Genomic DNA, 10844 nt, shown 5'->3' with positions numbered 1-10844 from the left:
ACTTATGCAGTTTTACTACAAAATAAATAAATAAATAAAAAGCRGCGTTAAACAGGATTACCTAGACATACTGACCAGCTCAAATAGACAGAAGCATGCTATGTGGCAGACCAATTCAAACTCATCTCTCGGGATGTCCAGCCTACTCATTATCACTTATAATCTTTTTCTGTGGCTAAACCAACTAGGCTCATAATTTAACATTTTTATTCTTATTTACAGATGGCATACAAGGTTGTTATTAAGGCACATGAAAGTTCACATGTTCGAGAAGGCATTTATGCTCCCAAAAACACATTTGGATGAAAAAAATAAGTTTAGGTTCAAACGACTCTCCTGTGAAATAGTGACCCGAGACATGAGCCTAGTTTCCTGAAACGGGTCACATATAATAATTTATCAAGCCTACAAGTAATACAATACTTTATTATTATGGTGGTAGATTATAATACAGTTTTAAATACCTCAATGGATCATAAAGGAAATCATATTACAGACTATCACCCTTATTTACTTAAGGAAATCACAAATACCATGGATATATTGGAACTAGTGGATAAATGGAGGCTTAAATATCCTGACCTAGTGAGATATACATGGCAGAGACTCAATCAAGCTAGTCGTCTTGACTACTTTCTTATGTAATTCTCGCTAGCACCAAATGTTTAAAAAGTGTTGGAAGGGGACAGAATGCAGTCGGACCATCAAGAGGAACTTATTCAAGAAAGATTCAAGTGTAATTTTTATAAAAAAATGTATGAACTGGATGGAATATTGGAATAAATTCACCAAATTGTTTTTTAATCTTCAACATAGACATACAAAAAAAAAAGATTTACTTAAACGTGTTATAAATGACGGAGTCACAAATGATTCACCAAATAATATTTTGAAAGAGGAAAGAGCAAAGTCCTTTAAGCATATGCTTCTTTTCAGTCAGCTCCATCTCCACTAACCGAAGCTAATTGCTTCGGTTAAGATTCATGTGAAGGCCAAATTCCAGAGTAGGAACTTTAAGTCCGGGAATATTCCAGGGCTGGATGTCATACCAGTGGAGGTATACCAAACCTATTTTGGTATACTCAGAGGACCACTAATAGCATGTTTTGACTGACCTTCATGTCTTACAGTTTTTTACAATCGCTTACACACTAAAAGTGGTACTTGAGGCACACAGTGAAACCAGTAACTCATGTACCTAATCTTCAGACCAAGTCCGCAAAACTGCAAGCACATTATCTGCTTACACTCACCTTGCAATTGTAAAACATACTTTTTGCAAAACACTAAACACAGTTCTCTACATTAGACACATCATTCAAAACGAACAGGTCTTGTGTTTCACTTGGAAAACTATGCCATTCCAAATGCCACACTCATTTAACGATTACCTAAACCCGTGTGAAAACACAAGCTAAATTCTTCACTTAGAAATCAGAGCTTGAGCACTATAAACTGGGTTCAGGTTGGCTTCCTTGGTTTGGACAACAATGGAGGCCAATTTTGGAGAGAGAGTTAGAGGAAGAGGAGTGAGAGTAAGAGGGGGAGGAGGAGGAGGACAAGGACGAAGAGTGGGACAAGCCTATTTGTTTATCTTCTAGTGTATTTGTTTTGTCTGTTATTGTTCATTCCAAAATCTGGATGAATATACAATGTTTTGAGAAAGAAATACATTTAATTTTCCCCCCTTTGCATTTCTGTTTATAGTGTAACTATATACTGAATATGCATACATACATGTATGTGTGAGTGCTATGACAAAKTGCCGTGGACTCCACTGAACATGCAAAAGACACAAGATAGTAGTGTTTTACGTTTGTCACATCTGTGTGTAGTTGACGTGTATAATAGCTAATCATTTGATGGTTTGTCTGTAGTGTTTTTTTATGGAAAAACACAATTTTGAGAAGGGTTAAAATAGTTTTGAATGAAGTGTTTGGTTTTGCAAGAGATGTGTGACGTTTTGCATGTTTTGTGTGTGTTTTGGGGTTTTGTGTGTATAGTCTAGAAAGAGCAATAGTTTCAGAAGTCATGTGTAAGCAATTGTCAAAAACTATAAAGTAATGATGATTGTAGTTTCTCTTTGCTTATTTGAGCTGTTCTTGCCATAATATGGACTCGTTCTTTTACCGAATAGGGCTATCTTCTTTATACCACCCCTACCTACCTTGTCACAACAAAACTGATTGGCTCAAACGCATTAAGAAGGAAAGAAATTCCACAAATTAACTTTTAACAAGGCACACTTGTTAATTGAAATGCATTCCAGGTGACTACCTCGTGAAGCTGGTTGAGAGAATACCAAGAGTATGCAAAGCTGTCATCAAGGAAAAGGTTGACTACTTTGAAGAATCTAAAATATATTTTGATTTATTTAACACTTTTGTTGGTTACTACATGATTCCATATGTAATATTTCATAGTTTTGATGTCTTCACTATTATTCTACAATGTAGAACATAGTAAAAAAGAAAAACCCTGGAATGAGTAGGTGTGTCCAAACTTTTTACTGGTACTGTATATATGGGGATTGGAAATTATGCATACACTCTATTTTCAATTTTAAAGGTGATCCACCATCTTCGGTAACATATGCATTCATGTCCGCCTTCAACAAAGTTAGACACCATGTGCAAGCTTTGTATTGATCACTTCCTTCATCGACCTTGAAATTGAACTGTAGGTGGACACCAAAGTTGTAGAGTGAGGAGAGGGATTCCTTTGACGTGGTTGTAATAATGCATTCCGCCCATTTTGTCTTACTCTCTTAATGCAATTGTCAAATAATTCTTCTTTATACCCTCATGTTTTGAATCGTTCACATAAATCTTTGGTACGTCATCAAATATTACATCAGAGTCACAAATGCGCCTAATGAAAAGGAGTTGGCTATATGGTAAACTATTTTTTTTAAAGTTGTATGATAACTGAAATAACTGAAGTAAAGAAAGGTATTTTATCTGTATCTTTTCTATACACCTTATCCAAAAAGGAAACATTTTCTTTATCGGATACTAACGTACATTTAATGGACTGCATTCTGGAATTCATGTACCGTGCTGTATGTAACGAATACTTGCAATTTAAGAAAACCACCTGACAAAAAAAWATATATATATATATATATTTATATCTCATAAACACTTTGATAAACTTAGAATAGGGATTGTTATAGTTTACAAAGTCCCACTCAAGTTTCCCAATAAACAAATTAACCTAATTAGGTGCAACTGCCGATCCCAAAGCAGTTCCTTGAACTTGAAGATAATAACAGTTTTCAAACTTTAAAAAATTCTGAGTCAATATTTCATTAGTGAAGCTCAACAGTACTGTAAATCAATTGGGYGATTCAGTTCTGTTCTTTGATTCAAATAATGTTTAATCACATCTAAACCCTCTTGATGAGGAATATTTGTATAAAGACTAGAGACATCCATAGTACACAACAAGTCATTTGAGTCCACTGAACAAGTCTCTAATTTCTTCAAAAAGTCTGTTGTGTATACTATTGAAACATATTCCTTTTGGGGGGGGGGGGGTCTGCTATCAAAGTCACACGACCATTTGTGGTCTTGGAAAAATCGAAGACATTACATTTTTGCTGTGGTTTACCCTTTAATTCAAGTGCACAGGCATCTAGCGCTGTTGTTTGTGCTAATTTTAGAAGTTTTTTCCCCGCAAATTGCACTTGAAACAATCACGCTTGGGCCTTAATGTAAAATGTGAAGAAATAATAGTTTATCTACATTTTAAGGTAAACATTCTGATCTGTTCCATCAGACTTAATTGGTATAGCGTATACCTCCACTACACTAATTTGATATGCATCAAGGGGATTAAGAAGTGAGAATATGCCATGCCTATTATTAATAAGTGGGATAATGCCATATACCTGCATATACACTCCACTACACCACTGATTCTATATTCAGAACTATCCTAGCCAGGGATGGGCTTCGATCACTGAAGCTAAGCACACAAGAAACGGTGGCTTCATCAGGGGCCAGCTGGATCGTGCTAGCTAGGGGCTTTGGTATCATTCCAATATGTTTGATAATCCCTACATACAGCATGGGAGACAAATGAAAAACAAAACCCGATTGCAGCCACAGGGCAATGAAGAATCAAAACAGGAGCCTGAGCTTGTTGAAATAGAGGTCAGAGCCTTGCAACCTTGATGGCCTGGGTGACTGGACCAAGATTTGGTTATTTAACCTGCTGTCTGGAATCTTTTGGGAATCTGAGAATATAGACACAACCAGGACACACACACACACACACACACACACACACACACACACACACACACACACACACACACACACACACACACACACACACACACACATACGCTCGCTCGCAACTATTACCTAATAGGTTAAAAACAGAGCATTGTGTGTTGATGAAATTGTTATGGTAGTTGTGGAGTAATTATCTGTAAAGGGTTCATTTTCTCTGTGGATTATTGGAAAGCAGCACAGTTGGGAATGTGATAGAGCAGATGGTATTTGTTATAGGATTAAATAGGGAGGGGTTTGATTGCCCCAAGCATCTATCGTTGACTTAGACGCCCGGTGTCAACATAGCTTGTAATTGACGTAAACATATATACTTTGCAGTAGACCTATTTGATAAAAGAGCCACATGTACATCATAGCCTCAAAATACAAGGCCTTCTTTTATTAGAATGTTGATAATCGCATATTTGATTTAGAAGACCAGTGTGACTTTACTACTCACACACAGCTTGTGATTGATGTAAACCTATACTGTACTTGATAAAGAGTGACGTTGTAGTTAAATTATTTGCACATGTATGCTTGTACAGTGCCTTGCAAAAGTATTCAATCCCCTTGAAGTTTTTCCTATTTTGTTGTATTACAACCTGTAATTTAAATAGATTTTTATTTGGATTTCATGTATATTGGACATACACAAAATAGTCCAAATATAGGTGAAGTGAAATGAAAAAAATAAAACATTTCTAAAAATTCTACAAAAGAAAAAATGGAAAAGTGGTGCGTGCAAATGTATACACCCCCCTTGCTATGAAGCCCCTAAATAAGATCTGGTGCAACCAATTACCTTCAGAAGTCACATAATTAGTTAAATAAAGTCCACCTGTGTGCAATCGAAGTGTCACATGATCTGTCATATAATCTCAGTATATATACACCTGTTCTGAAAGGCCCCAAGGTCTGCAATACCACTAAGCAAGGGGCACCACCAAGCAAGCGGCACCATGAAGACCAAGGAGCTCTCCAAACAGGTCAGGGACAAAGTTGTATAGAAGTACACATCAGGGTTCGGTTACAAAAAAATATCAGAAACTTCAAACATCCCATGGAGCACCACTAAATCAATTATTCAAATATGGAAAGAATATGGCACCACAACAAGCCTGTCAAAACTCAAAGACCAGGCAAGGAGAGCATTAATCAGAGAGGCAACAAAAATACCAAAGATAGCCCTGAAGGAGATTCAAAGCTCCACAGCGGAGATTGGAGTATCTGTCCATAAGACCACAGAGAGCTGGCCTTTATGGAAGAGTGGCCAGAAAAAAGCCATTGCTTAAAGATAAAAATAAGCAAAAACGTTTGGTGTTCGCCAAATTGCATGTGGGAGACTCCCAAAACATATGGAAGAGGGTACTCTGGTCAGATGAGACTAAAATGTAGCTTTTTGGCCATCAAGAAAAATGCTATGTCTGGTGCAAACCCAACACCTCTCATCACCCCGAGAACATAATCCCCACAGTGGAGCATGGTGGTGGCAGCATCATGCTGTGGGGATGTTTTTCATCGGCAGGGACTGGGGAACTGGTCAGAATTGAAGGAATGATGGATGGTGCTAAATACAGGGAAATTATTGAGGGAAACCTGTTTTAGTCTTCCAGATATTTGAGCCTGGGACGGAGGTTCACCTTCCAGCAGACCAATGACCCTAAGCATACTGCTAAAGCAACACTCGAGTGGTTTAAGGGGAAACATTTAAATGTCTTGGAATGGCCCAGTCAAAGCCCGGACCTCAATCCAATTGAGAATCTGTGGTATGACTTAAAGATTGCTGTACACCAGCGGAACCCTTCCAACTTGAAGGAAATGGAGCAGTTTTGTCTTGGAGAATGGGCAAAAATCCCAGTGGCTAGATGTGCCAAGCTTATAGAGACATACCCCAAGAGACTTGCAGCTGTAATTGCTGCAAAAGGTGGCTCTACAAAGTATTGCCTTTGGGGGGGTGAAGAGTTATGCACMCTCAAGTTTTCAGTTTTTTTGTCTTATTTCTTGTTTGTTTCAGAATAAAAAATATTTTGCATCTTCAAAGTGGTAGGCATGTTGTGTAAATCAAATGATACAAACCCCCCAAAAATCCATGTTATTTCCAGGTTGTAAGGCAACAAAATAGGAAAAATGCCAAGGGAGGTGAATACTTTCGCAAGCCGCTTTACATGTAGCTCTTACAAAAAACAAAGACACTATTTGACCAAATTGTTTATGAAAGTCAAAAAGTCTTTGTTGCCCCATCAATGACTCTGCAGTCCCACCAGGTTCATACTTATTGCTCGGATCATTTATTAATGTACTCTAAAAAAGTAAGGGTATGGTTAGGGTACAGGGTTGTTCCCTGAGGTACAAAAAAGCCAAAGGTACACTTCACAGGTACACATATGAACTCACATGGTACAGTTCGGTCTCTTGTAGGTATATAGGGACATTTGTCTACCCAATATTTTTAATATAAGGTTTGATCATCGCTGCGCTTTGTTAGGTGTGGGGGCAATGTACTGGTGGGCTAATTAGGATATTAGGGGGCGTGGTTAAGATGATATCTATTTGTGCCAACCATTAGTAGATTTGTTGTAGCAGTTTAAGTGTTTGGGGTACTTTAGCACACTAGCCAACAAATTTGAAGGCCAATGTGTTAAAGGTGTTATTAAAGGTACCCCTAACATTTAAACTGGTTCAAAAATTCTACTGATGTTTGGCACAAATACATGTAATTTGAAGTTGCTGTTATATTACTTAAAAATGCACAATAACCTCTTTACAGTGCTGTTCATTATTGTGCATTTGTAAGTAATGTAACAGCAATGTCATTATTGTCATATCTTAACTGTAAACCCTTTGTCAGTAGGTTATGTAAAATTCTCAATAATTTACTGGTGAAATGTTGCTAGTAACCTACTGTGCCTTCACTGACTCTTCTATCCAACATGCTAAATTGCTAATTGGCAGCATATTGTAGCAGCGGCATCCTATCACAATATTGTAGGCATGGCTTATTGGATGCGTGGCTTTCAGGTATCTATTTTTGCTCTCCCATGAGAGGGAATGTCATCTGTTATAACCTGTTCAGTAACCAGCATTCCACTTAAGCACAGCAGCATTGCTGGATGTGTTAACTTGACAACTGGGTTGCAGTTGTGAAAGACCCTTCCCCCAACTTTATTTCATGCTGATAAAGACATAGCTAACCGGTAACTAGCAAACACCAGACACAGATTAAAGGGGAAAAATATCAGAATATACTCATCGCTGCAAAACGTGCAAAACGTTGCAAAACGTGTGGGAAGTTTCAAGATTTTGCCTCGCTACTGTGCCCAGGTTGAGGCCGCATTGTTGACAAAAAAGGCTTCCAAAAAAGTCAATGAATCTATACAGCCAAATAATAATTCATAATAGGTACATTATTTTTTTTCCATACACATTTCATATCAAAATTCATATAATCCACATTTTTCTCATAAAAGTAGAAATAAGTGTCATTCATCAACCACGGACTGGTTTATAATAATATTTCACCCTGACAGAGTTCCCGTGCATTGAAAACGTGACTTTCATTAAATTAAGCTGCAGCAATGAGGCAATTTCAGAGTGGGGAAGAGAAAAATAAGTAAATAATATTTAATTTTAATGCATTTATTTTGTAAAAACCCAGGTGCTGCAGATCATACTTGTTGTCAAGGCAGAGGCAGAGGACATGTACGTGTAGCCCATGTATCTGATGCTGTCTGGCGAGAAATATTATGCCATTGCATATAGTAAGACAGAGGGTCACAGTTTCACTCAGATGCTTTCTCTGGTGAGGTAGTTTCACACACTTCACACACTTCCAAACTGAAGGAAAGTTGGCGGGAGCACAGTGCACTGTTTGGATGCTGGATTTTTTTTTGATGAATGTGCAAAGGTAACCTACTTTTTGAAGTGATTTGTTTGACTGGTTGTGTTTATAGCACATTAAAAGGAAATACATGTTCTGAGTTAAATTACATCTTTACTTTAAATAAACAATACGTTTTAACCAATAAAATGCTAATTCCTGTCTAAGCTGGGGGGGGGGGGTTCTACTAAGCTATATGGAATTGTTTTAGAAGGTAATACSAAGGATACTTTTGCTATTTGATTTTGAATATTAAGACACCTTGAAGAATCAAAAAATAGATATWAAAAATGTTTTGATGAAACGTTATTTTTGGCCTTCTTGATGTCGTGACGTCACTTTGATTAATGTTATTTATCGAATAAACGAACTTATGTTTAATTGATACTCGATTAAATTAATCATGTAACAATTTACTCATTAGGAATTTGGGGCACCACGGAAGAAGTTGTATAACCTTTTCTCAATATAGGGGGTGCTGTTTCAACATTAGCATTTATCGTCTCCAAATTAAACTGCCTCATACTCAATTCTTGCTCGTACAATATGCATATTATAGTTATTATTGGATAGAAAACACTCTCTAGTTTCTATAGCCGTTTGAATTATGTCTCTGAGTGAAACAGAACTCATTCTACAGCACTTTTCCTGATATGGAGTGAGATTTTCAGAAATTTTGGCCTCTGGTCCCAGGTCAGTTTTAAAGTCCCTGTAAATCCTATGAGGATACAAACCACTGCCCATGCCTTCCTCTAGATGTCAGTAAGAGGTGACAATTTGAATGGAGTCGATTGCGCAATCAGGGCCAGTATAAAACCGAAAGACCGGATGTACCGTTCTTTTCCTGCTGCGCCTCACGCAAGATGGACGTCGGACTCTCTCTCTTTCCAAGCGTTGGTTTAGCCATTTATATATCGCCGCGTCATTGTTTTTACTCGTTATAGGTGTTAAAAAACATCATAAGGTAGTTAATTTAAACCGTCGTTTTATAGCAATTTATATCCGTTTAGTTTGAGGCATTGCTTTGTGAATGCACATTGAAGCGCCCGGCACGTTTCGGGGTCCGGGCGAACGTTAGTGGCATTTCGACGCGACAAAGAGGACAGCTTTCGACCAAAAGAAGATTAGACCCAAGAAAGGATACATTGCCCAAGATACTGATGGGAAGAACAGCTCACAGTAAGAACTATTTATGATGATAAAATCGCGTGTTCTGTTGAAAAATTTTAAACGCATATGTCGCCATTTTGTTATGGTATGTAGCTTCGCTTGGCGGACCCGGTATTGCACATGTAGGATAATTTTACAAATGTAAGTCAGCGATTGCATTAAGAACTAATTTGTCTTTCGATTCCTGTCAACCCTGTATTTTTTTAGTCAAGTTTATGATTAGCTATCGATTAGACTATAGATCACTCTCAAATATAGCGCCCGACATTTTCAGGGCAGTTTTGCTAGTATTCTCATTGTATAACCACGTTTTTTTGTGGCTAAATATGCACATTTTCGAACAAACTCTATATGTATTTTGTAATATGATGTTACAGGAGTGTCATCGGAAGAATTCTGAGAAAGTAGTGAAAAAAATTAATATATTTTGGTGATTCATAACGTTATCGCTCCCCTTGCCTTTGATTCATGCTGGGTAACGTTTGCACATGTGGTATGCTAATATAACGATTTATTGTGTTTTCGCTGTAAAACGCTTAGAAAAATCTGAAATATTTGTCTGAATTCACAAGATCTGTGTCTTTCCATTGCTATGCTTTGTCTTTTTTATGAAATGTTTTATGATGAGTAAATTGGTAATACACGTTGCTCTCTGTATTTATTCTAGTCGAGTTGTGATGGTGTGCAATTGTAAACTATGATTTCTACCTGAAATATGCACATTTTTCTAACAAAAAACTATCCTATACAATAAAATATGTTATTCAGACTGTCATCTGATGAAGGTTTTTTCTTGGTTAGTGGCTATTCAAATCTTTATTTGGCCGAATTGGTGATAGCTACTGGTGGAGAGAAAAAATGGTGGACAAAGAAAAATGGTGTCTTTTGCTAACGTGGTTAGCTAATAGATTTACATATTGTGTCTTCCCTGTAAAACATTTTAAAAATCAGAAATGATTGCTGGATTCACAAGAAGTGGATCTTTCATCTGGTATCTTGGACTTGTGATTGAATGATATTTAGATGCTACTATTTACTTGTGACGCTATGCTATTCAGCTTTTTTACTGGTGGGGGGTGGGGGGTGCTCCCGGATCCGGGTTTCTGACTCGGTAGAAGATAACAAGTTACCATCTCCCGAATTAAACTCAAGATGATATATATAAGATATATCGATAACAAKCATTTATTAATCATTTCCACATATCAGTCTCATTTTGAATGTTGCAGACTTCTTGAATCCACAAGAACCCCAGCCTTTTTGATCATTCAGTTCTACACATTGATTTAATTATTTATTTACTAGCTAACTAAATAATAACACAGAATACACATAGACACTTACATGAGACAAAAGTCCCTAGTGGACTGACAAGATATGATGGCTTGTTACACATATGGAGAGGGAGGGGCAGATAGAGAGAGGGACAAAGCGAGTCAAACTTAACAAACATTTGGAAACTACTCTCCTAGTAATAATAATAATACTTTGCTCAGGAACCACCGCCCGTTTGG

The sequence above is a fragment of the Salvelinus sp. IW2-2015 genome, linkage group LG27 (genome assembly GCF_002910315.2).
Source record: "Salvelinus sp. IW2-2015 linkage group LG27, ASM291031v2, whole genome shotgun sequence".
Classification (NCBI taxonomy): Eukaryota; Metazoa; Chordata; class Actinopteri; order Salmoniformes; family Salmonidae; genus Salvelinus; species Salvelinus sp. IW2-2015.
The sequence above is the reverse complement of the archived record's forward strand: the minus strand, read 5'-3'. Positions refer to the sequence as shown.